At 35.8% G+C, this 14,080-nt stretch overlaps 1 pseudogene across 1 annotated transcript; it reads right to left on the bottom strand.

The window, feature by feature from the left end:
- Positions 1 to 10,942: 10,942 nt before the first annotated feature.
- Positions 10,943 to 12,796, bottom strand: LOC105523927 (annotated as a pseudogene). Its single transcript, XR_001003669.1, has one exon. The product of XR_001003669.1 is annotated as a 14-3-3 protein theta pseudogene (transcript).
- Between the last annotated feature and the right edge of the window lie 1,284 nt (positions 12,797 to 14,080).

The following is a 14,080-nucleotide window of genomic DNA, read 5'->3' on the forward strand; positions in this document are numbered from 1 at the left end:
CCCCAGCTTTCTCCCACTTCAGCACAGCTTCTGTGTCTTCCCTCCACCCACTCTCAGTGCCTTCCTTCTAAAGATCTGTTAGGATCATGCCAGTCGTCTCGATCCCTTGGTGAGAGTTGTTTCACCTGACTGCATCTAGTCAGCCATCTTGCCCTCCCTGACCTACACTGCGAACTTTTATCCAAGAAAAAACATAGCCGTTCAACATGAAGGGGAAAGAAAACTTCAGATACCGAGAAAAGGAAAGCAGGGAGCAGCTCATCTGGCGGGGTCTGGCAGAAAATTGTGAGTGAATCATCAATGCATGATACAGGGAGTAATTGTCTCTGTGATACACATTCTCACTGAAGAACCAGGGAATCCAGGCCATGGAGGAGCTCCCTGACCCTTTTACGCCCTGTATCTGACTTGGAGAGCGGTCAGGAGACTGTGAAAAGGAACAGCACTGGGAAGTATCCTATGCATGCTCCCAGACTAGGCACTGATAAAAGGATGCCATTTCTGATCCTAGCTCACTTGGGAACCTGCCAACTAGCATAGGTAGCCATTACTTGTTATGAGAGTCTCGGGCTAGGCATTTGCAATCTGGGCTCAAGCAGGGGAGGAAACTCCATGTCCAGAACTGAAGGGTGATTGTGGCATGGGCTCCAGCCTTGGGCACTGGAGTTTCTTAATGAGACTGGACTGGGAAGGGTTTACCCTGAGAGGTGTGGTTTTGACCTGGCTGTGTGTTTTGCAGCCTGGTGTGGATTCATGGTCTGAGGGTTTATGTTATTTATGTTACTTGGCTAACTACCTCAACTTGCTGCCAGTGTCAAGTCATGGGAGAGAGACTTACAAGGCTGGAGGCATGGGAATAAAGTGGGTCTCACTACCACTTGCTAGGCTGTAGAGCTCTAGCTGCCCTCTTTGCCTGTGCTAGGTCTTTGGCATGACAGCAGTTGTTCCACTTCTTGCTGGGGCATTTTTCCAGGGACCATGGACTGCCCCCATCCGCTGTTGGGGCTGGGGCTTGCATCCGCCACCAAGGGACCCAAATACAGGCTTGCCTGGCCTAGCTCTGCCTCGGTTCTCTCCCCAACTCCCTTGGGGGCAGAGCACAGGACCAGGACTATGGAGTGTTTTAGGGCCCAATCCATTGCCTGGGACATCAGAGTACTTCTCCTCATTAACGAAGGTCAAGTATAAACCCTACTGTCATCACTGCATTTGACTGTCACTTGTAAGCACCACTTGCTGGCCTGGAGGTTGATCTGCATAGCCCATTACAACATCTGCTAACGCAAGTAAGTGCACAGTGCTCAAGAAGGAGACAAGCTTCATGTGATCTCTGCTACCACCACTGGCCATGCCACTCCTGCTATTCAGGAGACCTTGAGCATGCCAACCTGTCCAGTACCTCAATACCACAACTGGCATTTGAGAAAGATACCACACTAAGGCTATTTATATCCAGGGAAATCATACAAAGTCTATACTACTGAATATAAACAGAAGTAAATCCATATGACCCAACTTAGCATACATCACAATCACACCTTCAAGAAAAAATGTCCCACACCAATGAAAGTAAATTCAAAAACAATAAGAAGAGAATGATTCTTCAGATGCCAAAAAATCAGCATAATAATATTGGAAATACGAATAAGCAGGATGCTACGACATCCCCAAAAGAACATGTTAACTCTGTAACAATGGGTCCTATCTAAAATAAACATTTTAAAATGCCAGCTAAATAAATTAAAATATTGATTTTAAAGAAGCTCAATGAGATGCAGAGAAAGCCGAAAACCAATAAAAAGAAATGTGAAACCCAATGAAAAGAAATCAGAAAGGGAATTCAGGATATGATCAAGAAATTGACCAAGGAGACTGATTAAAAAAAAAAAAAAAACAGAACTCTTGCTCCTGGAAATTAAAAATTCAAAGAAAGAATTACAAAATACAGTTGCAAGCTTCGACAATTAACTAAACCAAGCAGAAGAAAGAATCTCACAACTGGAACATAGATCTTTTGAACTGATCCAGTCAGACAAAACTAAAGAGAAAAGAATAGAAAAGAATGAACAAAGCCTTCGAGAAATATAGTAGTACATAAAGCAACCAAACTTAAATTCATTGGTATTCCCAAGGGAGAAGAAAAAAGCAACAAATTTGGAAAATCTATTTTAGGAAATAATTGGTGAAAACGTCCCTGGTCGTTTCTGTTTTTAGGTTTTTTTGTTGTTGTTTTTTGTGACAGGGTCTCACTCTGTTCCCCATGCTGGAGTGCAATGGCATGATCATGACTCACTGCAGCCTCAACATCCTTGGGCTCAGATGATCCTCTCACGTCAGCCTCCTGAGTAGCTGGGACAATAGGTGCACCCCACCATGCCCAGCTGTTTTTCTATTTTTCACATTTTTGTAGAAATGGGGTTTTTCCATGTTGCCCAGGCTGGTTTCTAACTCCTAAGCTCAAGCAATCTCCCTGTCTCAGCCCTGGGATTACAGGCATGAGCCACCACACCCAGTACTTCCCCAGTCTTGCAAGAGATTTAGACATCTAGACACAAGAGGCCCAATAAACACTAGAAAATACATTGCAAGACAAAGTTCATCATACCATAAAGTCATCAGACTGACTAAAGTCAATGTGAAGGAAAAAATCCTAAAATCAGCAAGAGAAATGCATCTAGTTACCTACAAAGGAGACCTCATCAGTCTAACAGTGGACTTCTCAGCAGAAATAAACCTTACAAACCAGAAGAGACTGGGATACTATTTTCAGAGTGCTTAAAGAAAAAAAAAATTGTAAACAACAAATTTTTTATCCTGGCAGAATAAGATTCACAAATGAAGTTTAAATAGTCTTTCCTACATGGGGAAATGCTGAGGGAATTTGTCACCACTATACCAAACTTGCAAAAAATGCTCAAAAGAGTTCTAAACACAAAAACGAAATGTCAATATTTACCATTATAAAAACACATGAAAGTCAAAAACTCACAGGTCTTATACACAAAGGAAGAAGAGAAAGAAATCAAATGACAACATCACAGAACTCCAGCAAACCACAAAGTCGTAGGGGGAAGAAATAAACCAAAGAATCCACAAAACAACTATATAACAATGAACATTATAACCAGAAACACAATCTCAAATATCAATATAACGTTGTATGTAAATGAATTAAATGATATACTTAAATGATATAGACTAGAATAATGAATTTTTTAAAAGTAAACCAACTGCATACTGCTTATAAGAAATTCATCTTATGAAATTTGAAATTCATCTTATGAAATCTGAAGTTCACCTTATGAAATTCACCTTATGAAACCAACTGCATATTGCTTATAAGAAATTCACCTTGATGGTAAATAAATGGACAAAAAATATTTCATGCAAATGGAAACAAAAAACAAGCAGGGGTAGCTATACTTACATCAGATAAAACAGACCTTAAGTCAAAGAAAGTAAAAAACAAAGACAAAGATGATTATATAATGATAAAGGGATCAATTCAACAAGAGGATATAACACTCTCAAATATATATGCACTCAATACCAAGGCACCCAGATTCATAAAACTAATATTACTAACTTAACGAAAGAGATAGACAACAACACAATAATAGTGGGAGACTTCAACACCCTACTCACAGCATTAGATAAATCATCAAGGCAGAAAATTAACAAACACAATTTAAAACTTAAATTTGACTTTTTTTTTTTTTTTGAGATGGAGTCTCACTTTGTCACCCAGGCTGGAGTGCAGTGGCACAATCTCAGCTCACTGCAACTTCCACCTCCCAGATTCAATCGATTCTCTTTCCTCAGCCCCGCAAGTAGCTGGGATTATATGCGCCTGCCACCACGCCCTGCTAATTTTTGACGGAGGATTTTGGCTTGTTGCCCAGGCTGGTCTCGAATTTCTGGGCTCCAGCCATCCACCTGCCTCGGCCTCTGAAAGTGTTGGGATTACAGGTGTGTGCCACCACGCCTGACCTTAAATTTGACTTTAGACTAAATGGACCTAACACACATGTACAGAACTTTCTATCCAACAACCACAGAATGTACATTATTTTCATTAGCACATGAAACATTCTCCAACATACACTGACCATATGTTAGGCCAAAAAACAAGTCTTGATAAATTTTTAAATACAAAATTTTATCAAGTGTATTTTCAGACCACAGCAGAATGAAACTAGAAATCAATATCAAGAGGAGCTCTTTAAACTATACACATGTGTAGAAATTAAATAACATACCCTTGAGGGATCTTTGAATCAATGAAGAAATTAAGATGGCTATTTTAAAAATTGTTGAAATGAATTGAAAATGTAGACAAAATATACCAAAACCTCTCGGATATAGCAAAAACTGTGCAAAAAGGGAAGCTTATAGCATTAAAAGCCTACATAAAAAAAAAAAAAAAAAGAACACAAGTTAACAACATAAGGTTGCACTTCAGGGAACTATAAAAACAAGAAGAAACCAAAACCAAAGCGAGTGGAAGAAAAGGCATAATAAAGATCATAGCAGAACTAAATGAATAAATGAAACTGAGACAGAAAAATCCAAAGGACCAATAAAATGAAAAGATGATTATTTAAAAAGATAAACAAAATTGATAAACTGTTTGCTAGACTAACCAAAATAAAATGAGACAGGAGATTTGAACAAACATTATGAGAAATGAAGGAGACATTATGACTGATACAATAGAAATACAAAAGATCATGAAACTACTATGGACAATTATACACTCACAAACTAAAAAACACAGAAGAAATACATAAATACCTATTCCCAAGTTGAGCCAGAAAAAAATTAAAATCCTGAGCACACCAAGAAAGAGTAGTGAGATTGAATCAGTAATAAAAAATCTTCCAAAAAAACCAAAAATTCCCAGGACAATGCACAAATTCCATCAAACATCAGAGAACTAGTACCAAACTTGTTGAAACTGTTCCAAAATATTGAGGAGAAGGGAATCCTCCCTAACTCATTCTATAAGGCAGTATCACCCTGATAACAAAGACAGACAAGGACACAAGGAAAAAATAAAACTATAGATCAATATCCCTGATGAACATAGATGCAAAAATCTTCAGCAAAATGTTACCAAACTGAATCCAAGAGTGCATCAAAAAGATAATACACTATAATCATGTGGGTTTGATTCCAAGGATGAAAAGATGGTTCAACATATGCAGATCAATACATGTGATTCATCATAAACGAATTTAGAGTAAAACCACATGATCATCTCAATAGATTCAGAAATAACATTTGATAAAATTCAGCATCCCTTCATGATAAAAATCCTCAACAAACTAGGCATAGAAGGTACATAGCTCAAAATAATAAAGGCCATATATGACAAGCTCACACCAACATCATAATGAATGGGGAAAAATGTTTAAAGCAATCCCCCTAAGGATAGGAACAAGACAAGGGATGCCTATTTTCACCTCTCCTATCAACATAGTACTGGAAGTCCTAGCCAAAGCAAACAGGAAAGAGAAAGAAATAAAAAGTATCTGAATTGGAAAAGAGGAAGTCAAATTATTTCCGTTCACTAGCAGTATGATCTAGAAACCCTAAAGATCCTCCAAAAACTCTTAGATTTGATAATTGAATTTAACAAAGTTTCAGGATGCGAAATCAATGTACAAAAACCAGTAGCATTCCTATACACTAAGAACAATCAAACTCAGAACCAAATCAAGAAGGCGAGCCCATTTACAATAGCTACAAAAATAAAATAAAATATCTGGAATTTATTTAACCAGAGAGGTGAAATATATTTGCAAGGAAAACTACAAAACACTGACAAAATAAATTGTAGATGACACAAAGAAATGGAAAAACATCCCATCTTCACAGATTGGAAGAATATTGTTAAAATGACCATACTGCCCAAAGCAATATACAGCTTCAATGCAATCTCTATCAAAATACCAACATTATTTTTCACAGAATTAGAAAAAAATCTAAAATTCATATGGAACCAGAAAAGAGCCCAAATAGTCAAAGTTATTCTAAGTAAAAAGAACAAAGCTAGAGGCATTACATTATGTAAACTCAAATTATACTACATGGCTATAGTAATCAAAGCAACATGGCCAAAGCAACCAGGAAAGAGAAAGAAATGAAAAGCATCCAAACTGGAAAAGAGGAAGTGAAATTATTTCTGTTCACTAGCAATATGATCTAGAAAACACTAAAGACTCCTCCAAAAAGTCTTAGATTTGATACATGAATTTAACAAAGTTTCAGGATATGAAATCAATGTACAAAAACCAGTAGCATAAAATAGATACCTAATCAATGGTACAAAATAGAAAACCCAGAAATAAAGCCACGTATCTACAGCTGATATTTCACAAAGGTGACAAAAATATCCACCGAGGAAAGGATGCCTTTTTCAATAAATGGTGCTGGGAAAATTGGATTGTCATATGCAGAAGAATAAAACTGGACCCATATCTCTCACAATATACAAAAGTCAACTCAAAATAGATTAAAGACTTAAATGTAAGACCTGAAACTCTTAAAATACCTAAGGAAAACCTAAGGAATACCCTTGTGGACATTGGTCTAGACAATGAATTCATGATTAAGACCTCAAAAGCATAAGTAATGAAAACAAAAATAGACAAATAGGATGTAATTAAACTAGAAAGTTTCTACACATCCAAATAAGTAATCAGCAATGTGAACAGCAACCTGCATCATGGGAGAAAACATTTGGAAACTGTGCATCTGACTGGTGACTGATATCCAGAATTTTCAAGGAACTCAAATGACAACAGCAACAAAACAAATAATCCCATTAAAAAGTGGGCAAAGGACACGAATAGACATTTTTCAAAAGAAGACATACAAATGATCAACTAACATAAAAAATGCTCAACATCGCTATCATCAGAGAAATGTAAACTAAAACCACAGGGAGATGTCATCTTATACCTGCCAGAAGGGTGATTATTAAAAAGTTAAAAAAACAACAGGTGTTGGCATGAATGCAAGGGAACCCTTATACACTGTTGGTGGGAATGTAAATTAGTACAGCCTCTCTGGAAAACTGTATGGATATTTCTCAAAGAACTAAAAATAGAACTACCATTTGATCCAAAAGTCCCACTACTGGGTATCTACTCAAAATAAAATAAATAATTATATCAAAAAGATACTTGCAGTTGTATGTTTATTACAGCACTATTCACAATATCAAAGATATGGAATCAACTAAGTATCAGTAGATAGTTGGATTAAAAAAATGTGGTATCTATCTATCTATCTATCAATCATCTATTTTCTATCTTTCTATAATGGAATACTATTCAGTCATAAGAAAGAAAGCAATCATGTATTTTGAAGCAAGATGGATGGAACTGATTACCATTATCTTAAATGAAACAGCTCAGAAACAGAAAGCCAAATACCATATGCTCCCACTTATAAATGGAAGCTAAATGATGTGTACACACGGACATACAGTGTGGAATAATAGACATTGGAGGCTCAGGAGGAGGAGAGAGTGGGAGGGGGTGAAGGATGAGAAATTACTTAATGGATACAATATGCATTATTCAGGTGATGATTAAACTAAAAGCCCAGACTTCACTACCTCCCAGTATATCCACATAACAAAACTGCACTTATACCCCTTAAACTTATATAGATAAGAAAGATAGCTGCAATGATGCAATCTTTCCATTATTTCTGAATTTAAAAGGAATGTTTTTAGTTTGTAGCTCTTAAGTATGATTCTTGCATTTGGATTGGCGTTTACCATAACTCATTAGATAGATAGATAAATAGATTAGATAGATAGATATAGGTAGATAAATAGATAGATAGATAGATGAATGTGTATCTCTTCATATATGTGTGTATATATATATACACACATACATAAGTACATATATACACACACATATATATTCTTATTAATATATGCATAGAAGTTATTTATATCTCCTCATCTCATGTTAACAGTTTTCTTCAAAACACAGAATTTTGCTGATTTTCAGTATCTTTGGATATTATTATTTCACTTTTTAATCTAGTATGATGAGTTATAATAATAGATTTCTTGGAAATGAATCATCTTTGCACTCCTAGACAAATTCCACTTATGTAATATATTTTAATAAGCTAATGCTTTATTTGTTATATTTGATTCCGTATCTGAAATTGGTCTATACTCTTCCATTGTTAATGCTATTTTTGTTAAGGTTTCAAATAAATATTTTGCTGGCTTTTTCTAAAAATCTAAAAGTTTTTTTTTTCCTTTGCTCAGAAAACATTTAAATAATATTAAAGTTGGACCTAAATTAATCTCATTCTTTCCTGATCTATTAGATGTTAGCTGTAAATTTTTCTCTGAACTTTTTCACATATATTCTAGTATTTTTATTGAAATTAGTATTTTTAAAATATTCTTTAATTTTAAATTTAATTAATGCATTTTATTCTCTACAGTCTTCTGCCATAGAGAGATACATCATACATAGAGGATAAGTAGACAATTGATATGTTAAAGATATATATATACACATTTGAGACAGTGTTGCTCTGTCACCAAGGCTTCAGTGGCAGGATGTCGACTCACTGCAACCTCCACCTACTGGGTTCAAGTGATTCTCCTGCCTCAGCCTCCTGAGTAGCTAGGATTACAGGCATGAGCCACTGTGCCCAGCCAAGCATGTCCGTTTTTATTGCTAGAACTCAGTTTCCAATGGTGTTTGTTTATTAGCTTCATAAATACGCTATTAGAGTTTTTACTATTAGAACTTTGAGTGCTCTTCCATTCGAATTTAACAGAAACTGTATTATGAGAACAAATGACTTATACCTCTAATTAGTCCCAACTTTATCTTGGTTCAAATCATACTAACAAATGTACCACATTGACTTAACACAAGGATAATCGAAGTCATAACTCAGATATTTATTGGGATTATTTTTTATCACAGAGTTTTCCACATGACATGGTAGTTGCTTTATGACTAGCTGTAGAACATTTTTTCCCCAGGTGATAGTAACTGGATAACCTGATTTTTTTTTAGCAACTAACACATTTTATGTTATGGACACTAACATATCTTTCAGATGGTCTTACTTTACTCTTTACTCAAGCATCTAGAAATATTACAGTCAAATTGTGGACCATCTCTAGGAATTGTACATGGTATCCAAGTATTTATTTTGTATAGATGTGCTATCTCTAACTTCACCTAATTACTTGCTGTTATTTTTCTTTTGCTCTCTGTTTTAGTTTAAAAGTGACAAAAATCTAATTTTATTCAAGGGACATAGATTCTACTCATACTAATTTAATCAAAGAGCAGGAATTATTATGTGATTCTATTTTTTATAGAGCCCAAGGAAGAGAATTCTACCAAACCTGAGGAATTAGCTAGAGCAAACAACTGAAATACCATCAGGATTTTGTCCCCTTTCTGTACCTCTGTTCGTCTCTGCATAACACCTTTATATTTCTTTTCAGTTACAGTGTTAACTCCCACTCTGCATGATGATACATGATCAATATGAACAATGGAAAATGCTATAATAAGAATCAAAGTAAATAAAAGTTCTCATTGTTATTCATTAGGTGAATAGTATTGTTGATTTAACTTAAAGCTTTTCAGTTACAGTATATGTATTTTTTTCACTTGTAAATTCAGGGTTACATGAGTGGGTTTGTTACATAGGTAAACTCGTGTCATGAGGGTTTGTTATACAGATTATTTCATCATCCAGGTATTAACCCTAGTACTTATTAGTTATTTTTCTTGATCTTCTCCCTCCTCCCACCCTCCACCCTCTGGTTGTCCCCAGGATCTATTGTTCCCATGTATGTGGCCATATGTTTTCATCATTTAGTTCCCACTTATAAGTGAGAACATGTAGTATTTGGTCTTCTGTTACTGCTTAGTTTGCTAAGGATAATGGCCTGCAGCTCCATCCATGTTCTTGCAAAGGATATGATCTCATTCTTTTTCATGGTTGCATAGTGTTCCATGGTGTACATGTACCACATTTTCTTTATCCATTCTACCATTGATGGGCCTTTAGGTTGATTCCATGTCTTTGCTATTGTGAATAGAAGTGTGTGTATTTTTAAAACATTAAGGAATAAAAATAGAATTAAGGATACTGATCGATCTAATAAAATGGAGAAAAAAATAATGAAAAAGGAAAAACATTGTTAAATGGCACACAATAATATGAGAGTAATGCATCTACTACAAGGAACCATCATAAACACAAACAGATAAAATCACAGGGTAAAGCAAATTCTCACTTTGGTTAAAACTATAAAATTCAGCTATTCCTTGTTTATAAAAGATAGTAATAACAAAATTACAAAAGATTACAAAAAATATATTTTAAATTCAATACATTATTATGGATTAGAGGACATTACATGATAAAAGGAAGAAATGATTTTGATGCTATATGACCCTAGCAATATACTATAATATACATGCAGTAAAAATTATAAATAGAAATGGATAGATATGCAACCATAGAGAAATATTTTTAGCTACTTCATATAATTTTAAAAATTAGTTGCTTAAGCAGACAAAAATTTGGTTTCAAGATAGAGAATTTGAACCATACAATTTATAAGCTTCATATAATAGCCATACACAAAATGTGTATGAAACAGAGAACACATTATTCCCAAGCACAAAATATTTTAAAAAACAAACATGCATTGGCCACCAAGAAACTCTCAACAAAATTGGAATTAAATTGTTAAAAGTTGTAAAGCTTGATGGTCAAAATATAGGCATTTGAAAAATTTTAAATGCATGCCAATAAAATGTATTGGTTAAAGAATAAATAATCAAATATTTATATATCAAATGGATGCCTGATAGATATAATATCAAGTGAAAAAAGAAGTTGCAGATTTGTAGCATTTTTTTTTTGGTTTATAGAATGTAATTTTATTTTATGTTACTCTGCTGTTACATAGGGCATAACATTTTCACAAGGCTTTTTTGGGACTACAGTCAATGATTAGCAACACACAATAGTGGTCCAACTCTCTAAATAACAATCACTAGACAAACTGGACACCCTCTCACATGTGAACAAATCTGCATGGAAAAGTACTAAAGGTTTAGACTTGGACTTGTGTACTTTATTTCCCCTTTCTAGTGTATTAAGAAATGACATGTACTTTAATTTGCCAAAAGCAATGTTTGTATTCTGGCAGCAACATGCTCCTTCTATCACATAGAAAAGTGAATACCAGAACTACAAAGGCAGGAGGTGTAAGTGAATTTTTATTGGGAAGGGAGGTTGGCAACTTAAACAGCAGCAAATAGAGAGTGAATAAGGAAACTCCCTGTTGCCACAGATATACAAGACCTCCTTATGTGATATAGGAGCCATTTCAATTCGTGACCCCTAGCCAGAGATGGCAAGTGCTTTTCCATTCAATCTAATACCTCCGGATTCCTACTAAAAAGGAATACATTAAGAGCATGGAAAAGTTACTTATTGAAAGGAAATCCCTGAAGAGTAAGGGAAGGAATGTAGAAATTAAGAAGTTGCGTGGAACACTGTTTAAATTGTAATTAACTACATTTTCTTATCTTCACAGTAATACAAAACACAGTCACTTGCAGAACTGGTTCAGATTACTTAAATACCAGATACATTTTTAGTCCTCTACATAAGTGTTTGGGAATTATTTATGTTTTTATGAAATGAAGCTATTAATACTTTTCTACAGCAGTGCTGCACACCAGGAAGGCCAAGACAAACACAAATCAAGGAATGAAGTTTTCCCAAAGCTGCAGTGTGAAAAGACTATAAACAGTTGATTCCATACACATGAATGGATGTCTTTGCTATACGGAATCCAAGTGGAATGAGGAATGCAGATGTGTAAAAAGGTTTCTTGAAGGAAAGAAGGATGACACCCTGTATGGATTTAGTTTGCAGCCCCTTCTGCCGCATAACATTCTTCTCCTGCACTGTCTGATGTCCAAAGTGTTAGGTTGTCTCTAAGCAACTGCATGATGAGGGTGCTGTCTTTGTATGAGTCTTCACTCAGTGTATCAAGTTCAGCAATGGCCTCATCAAAAGCCGTTTTAGCCAGCATGCAGGCAAGCTCTGGGTTATTAAGAATCTCATAGTGAAATACAGAAAAGTTAAGAGCAAGCCCCAGGCGGATTGGGTGTGTGGGTTGCATCTCTTTCTTGCTTATATCAAATGCCTCTTGGTAAGCTCCTGGGGAATTATCTGTGGTTTGTTTTCGATCATCACCACATGCAACTTCAGCAGGGTACCGGAAGTAATCACCCTTCATTTTCAGATCGAAGACCTTACTCTCTGGATTAGTTGCATTGGCTATTAAATATTTATCCAACAATTCCAGGACCGTGGTGCAGATGGATCTCAGCTCAGACTCCACTTTCTCCCGATAGTCCTTTATCAGCTGCAACTTCTTGTGGGAGGTGTGGGTCTTCTGCTGGATGCTCGAGATGACCCTCCAGGCGGACCTGCGGCCCCAGACTACGTTCTTGTAGGCCACGGAGAGCAGATTGCGCTCCTCGTTGGACAGCTCGGCGCCCTGCTTGGTCACTGCCTTCATGCAGGTGGCCATGTCGTCGTAGCGCTCGGCCTGCTGGGCCAGCTTGGCCATCTGGATCAGCTCAGTCTTCTCCACGGCGGGCGCGGGGCCGGGGCGGGGCAGAGGGCGAGCAGAGCCAGGGAGAGCGCGGACCCGGAGCGGGAGGAGCCTCGAGAGCTTCACGTCTCCGCGGCCACAAGGCTAATGTAGCATATTGTTTACATAAGGAAGTTGCAGATTTGTAACATAAATATATGTAAATTTAAACACAAAAAACAAATTACTATGCATAAATACATAGGCACTGGCTACTATAACATTCATAGGAATGATATAAAGTGTTTATAGGACACTGGATACTTCTAGGAAATCAGGAAGCGGAAATAGTTATAGCTAAATCTGTAACGTGTATAACATACAATTTCTTTTTTTAAAAAGATCTGAAGCAAATATGGTGAAGTGTTAATTTCTCTTAAATTTGGTTATTGGATGACATGCTGTTTTTATTTTTTTCTGAATGTATAAAATATTTTGTAATTAAAATAAAATAACGTATTTAAAGAAATGTTAGCAAAGTAGAAAACAAATGTCCTACAATCAGAGGAAATTGTTTCTATCTTGGCTATGTCATTAAGGAGAGTGTGGGACATTGCATGAATTATGTAATTTTATTGGGCTCCAGTTTCTTATGTTATAGAATTATTCTGAGAATTATATAAGATTTCTATAAATTGTTCACTTAATTTTGAACTGCCACATGGTAGTTGCTCACCAAATATTTATTCTCACATTTGTTGAATAAGTGAATGACTAAAGGAACAAGCATGACTGTGTTCTAGGATCATGAGTAAGCAATGCATACTCTTTCTCAATTTATAATCCAGAAATATGTCTGATAAAGTAAACAAGAGATAATTGTATCTGTATCTTTCAAGAGGTGCATAGCGAGTCTTGTTATTTTCTGAATCTCATCTTTTGATAGCAGCAAGCAAAGCATTACTTTTTGCCACATAAGAAAGCTGCACCTTTAGTCATCATGCTTATTATTCGTCCTGATTTAAAGATTTTTCCAGTGTATAGTTCAAAGAATAAATCCTAGGTGGCCTCCTCAACAACATCTATTTCCTCTAGAAATAAAATGGTGCTTAGATTTTTGGATATTATTTTCCTTGTGAAAATGATAGACTGTGTGTTTGGTAATATTTGTCCTTATGGTAGTTAAAAGAAAGCTTTTCTCCATTCCCCAAAAGGCAGGACTCCGTCAAGTATCTGTGGAACTAATATCAGACTCTCATCCTTGAACAAGAAGTTTCTGGGCTACATAGTGCCAAAATAACCAGTTGAAAGGTGAATAATTTAGTCAAGATGATTTTGTAAAATTCTTTAGAAGAAAATATGTTCAGTTTAAAGAAATTAATTGGCCATTTCCCTGAACTCAACCTCTTTTCAAATGAATTTATCAAAACCATCTGTATGTCT

The sequence above is a fragment of the Colobus angolensis genome, unplaced genomic scaffold, assembly GCF_000951035.1.
Source record: "Colobus angolensis palliatus isolate OR3802 unplaced genomic scaffold, Cang.pa_1.0 Scaffold48, whole genome shotgun sequence".
NCBI lineage: Eukaryota > Metazoa > Chordata > Mammalia > Primates > Cercopithecidae > Colobus > Colobus angolensis.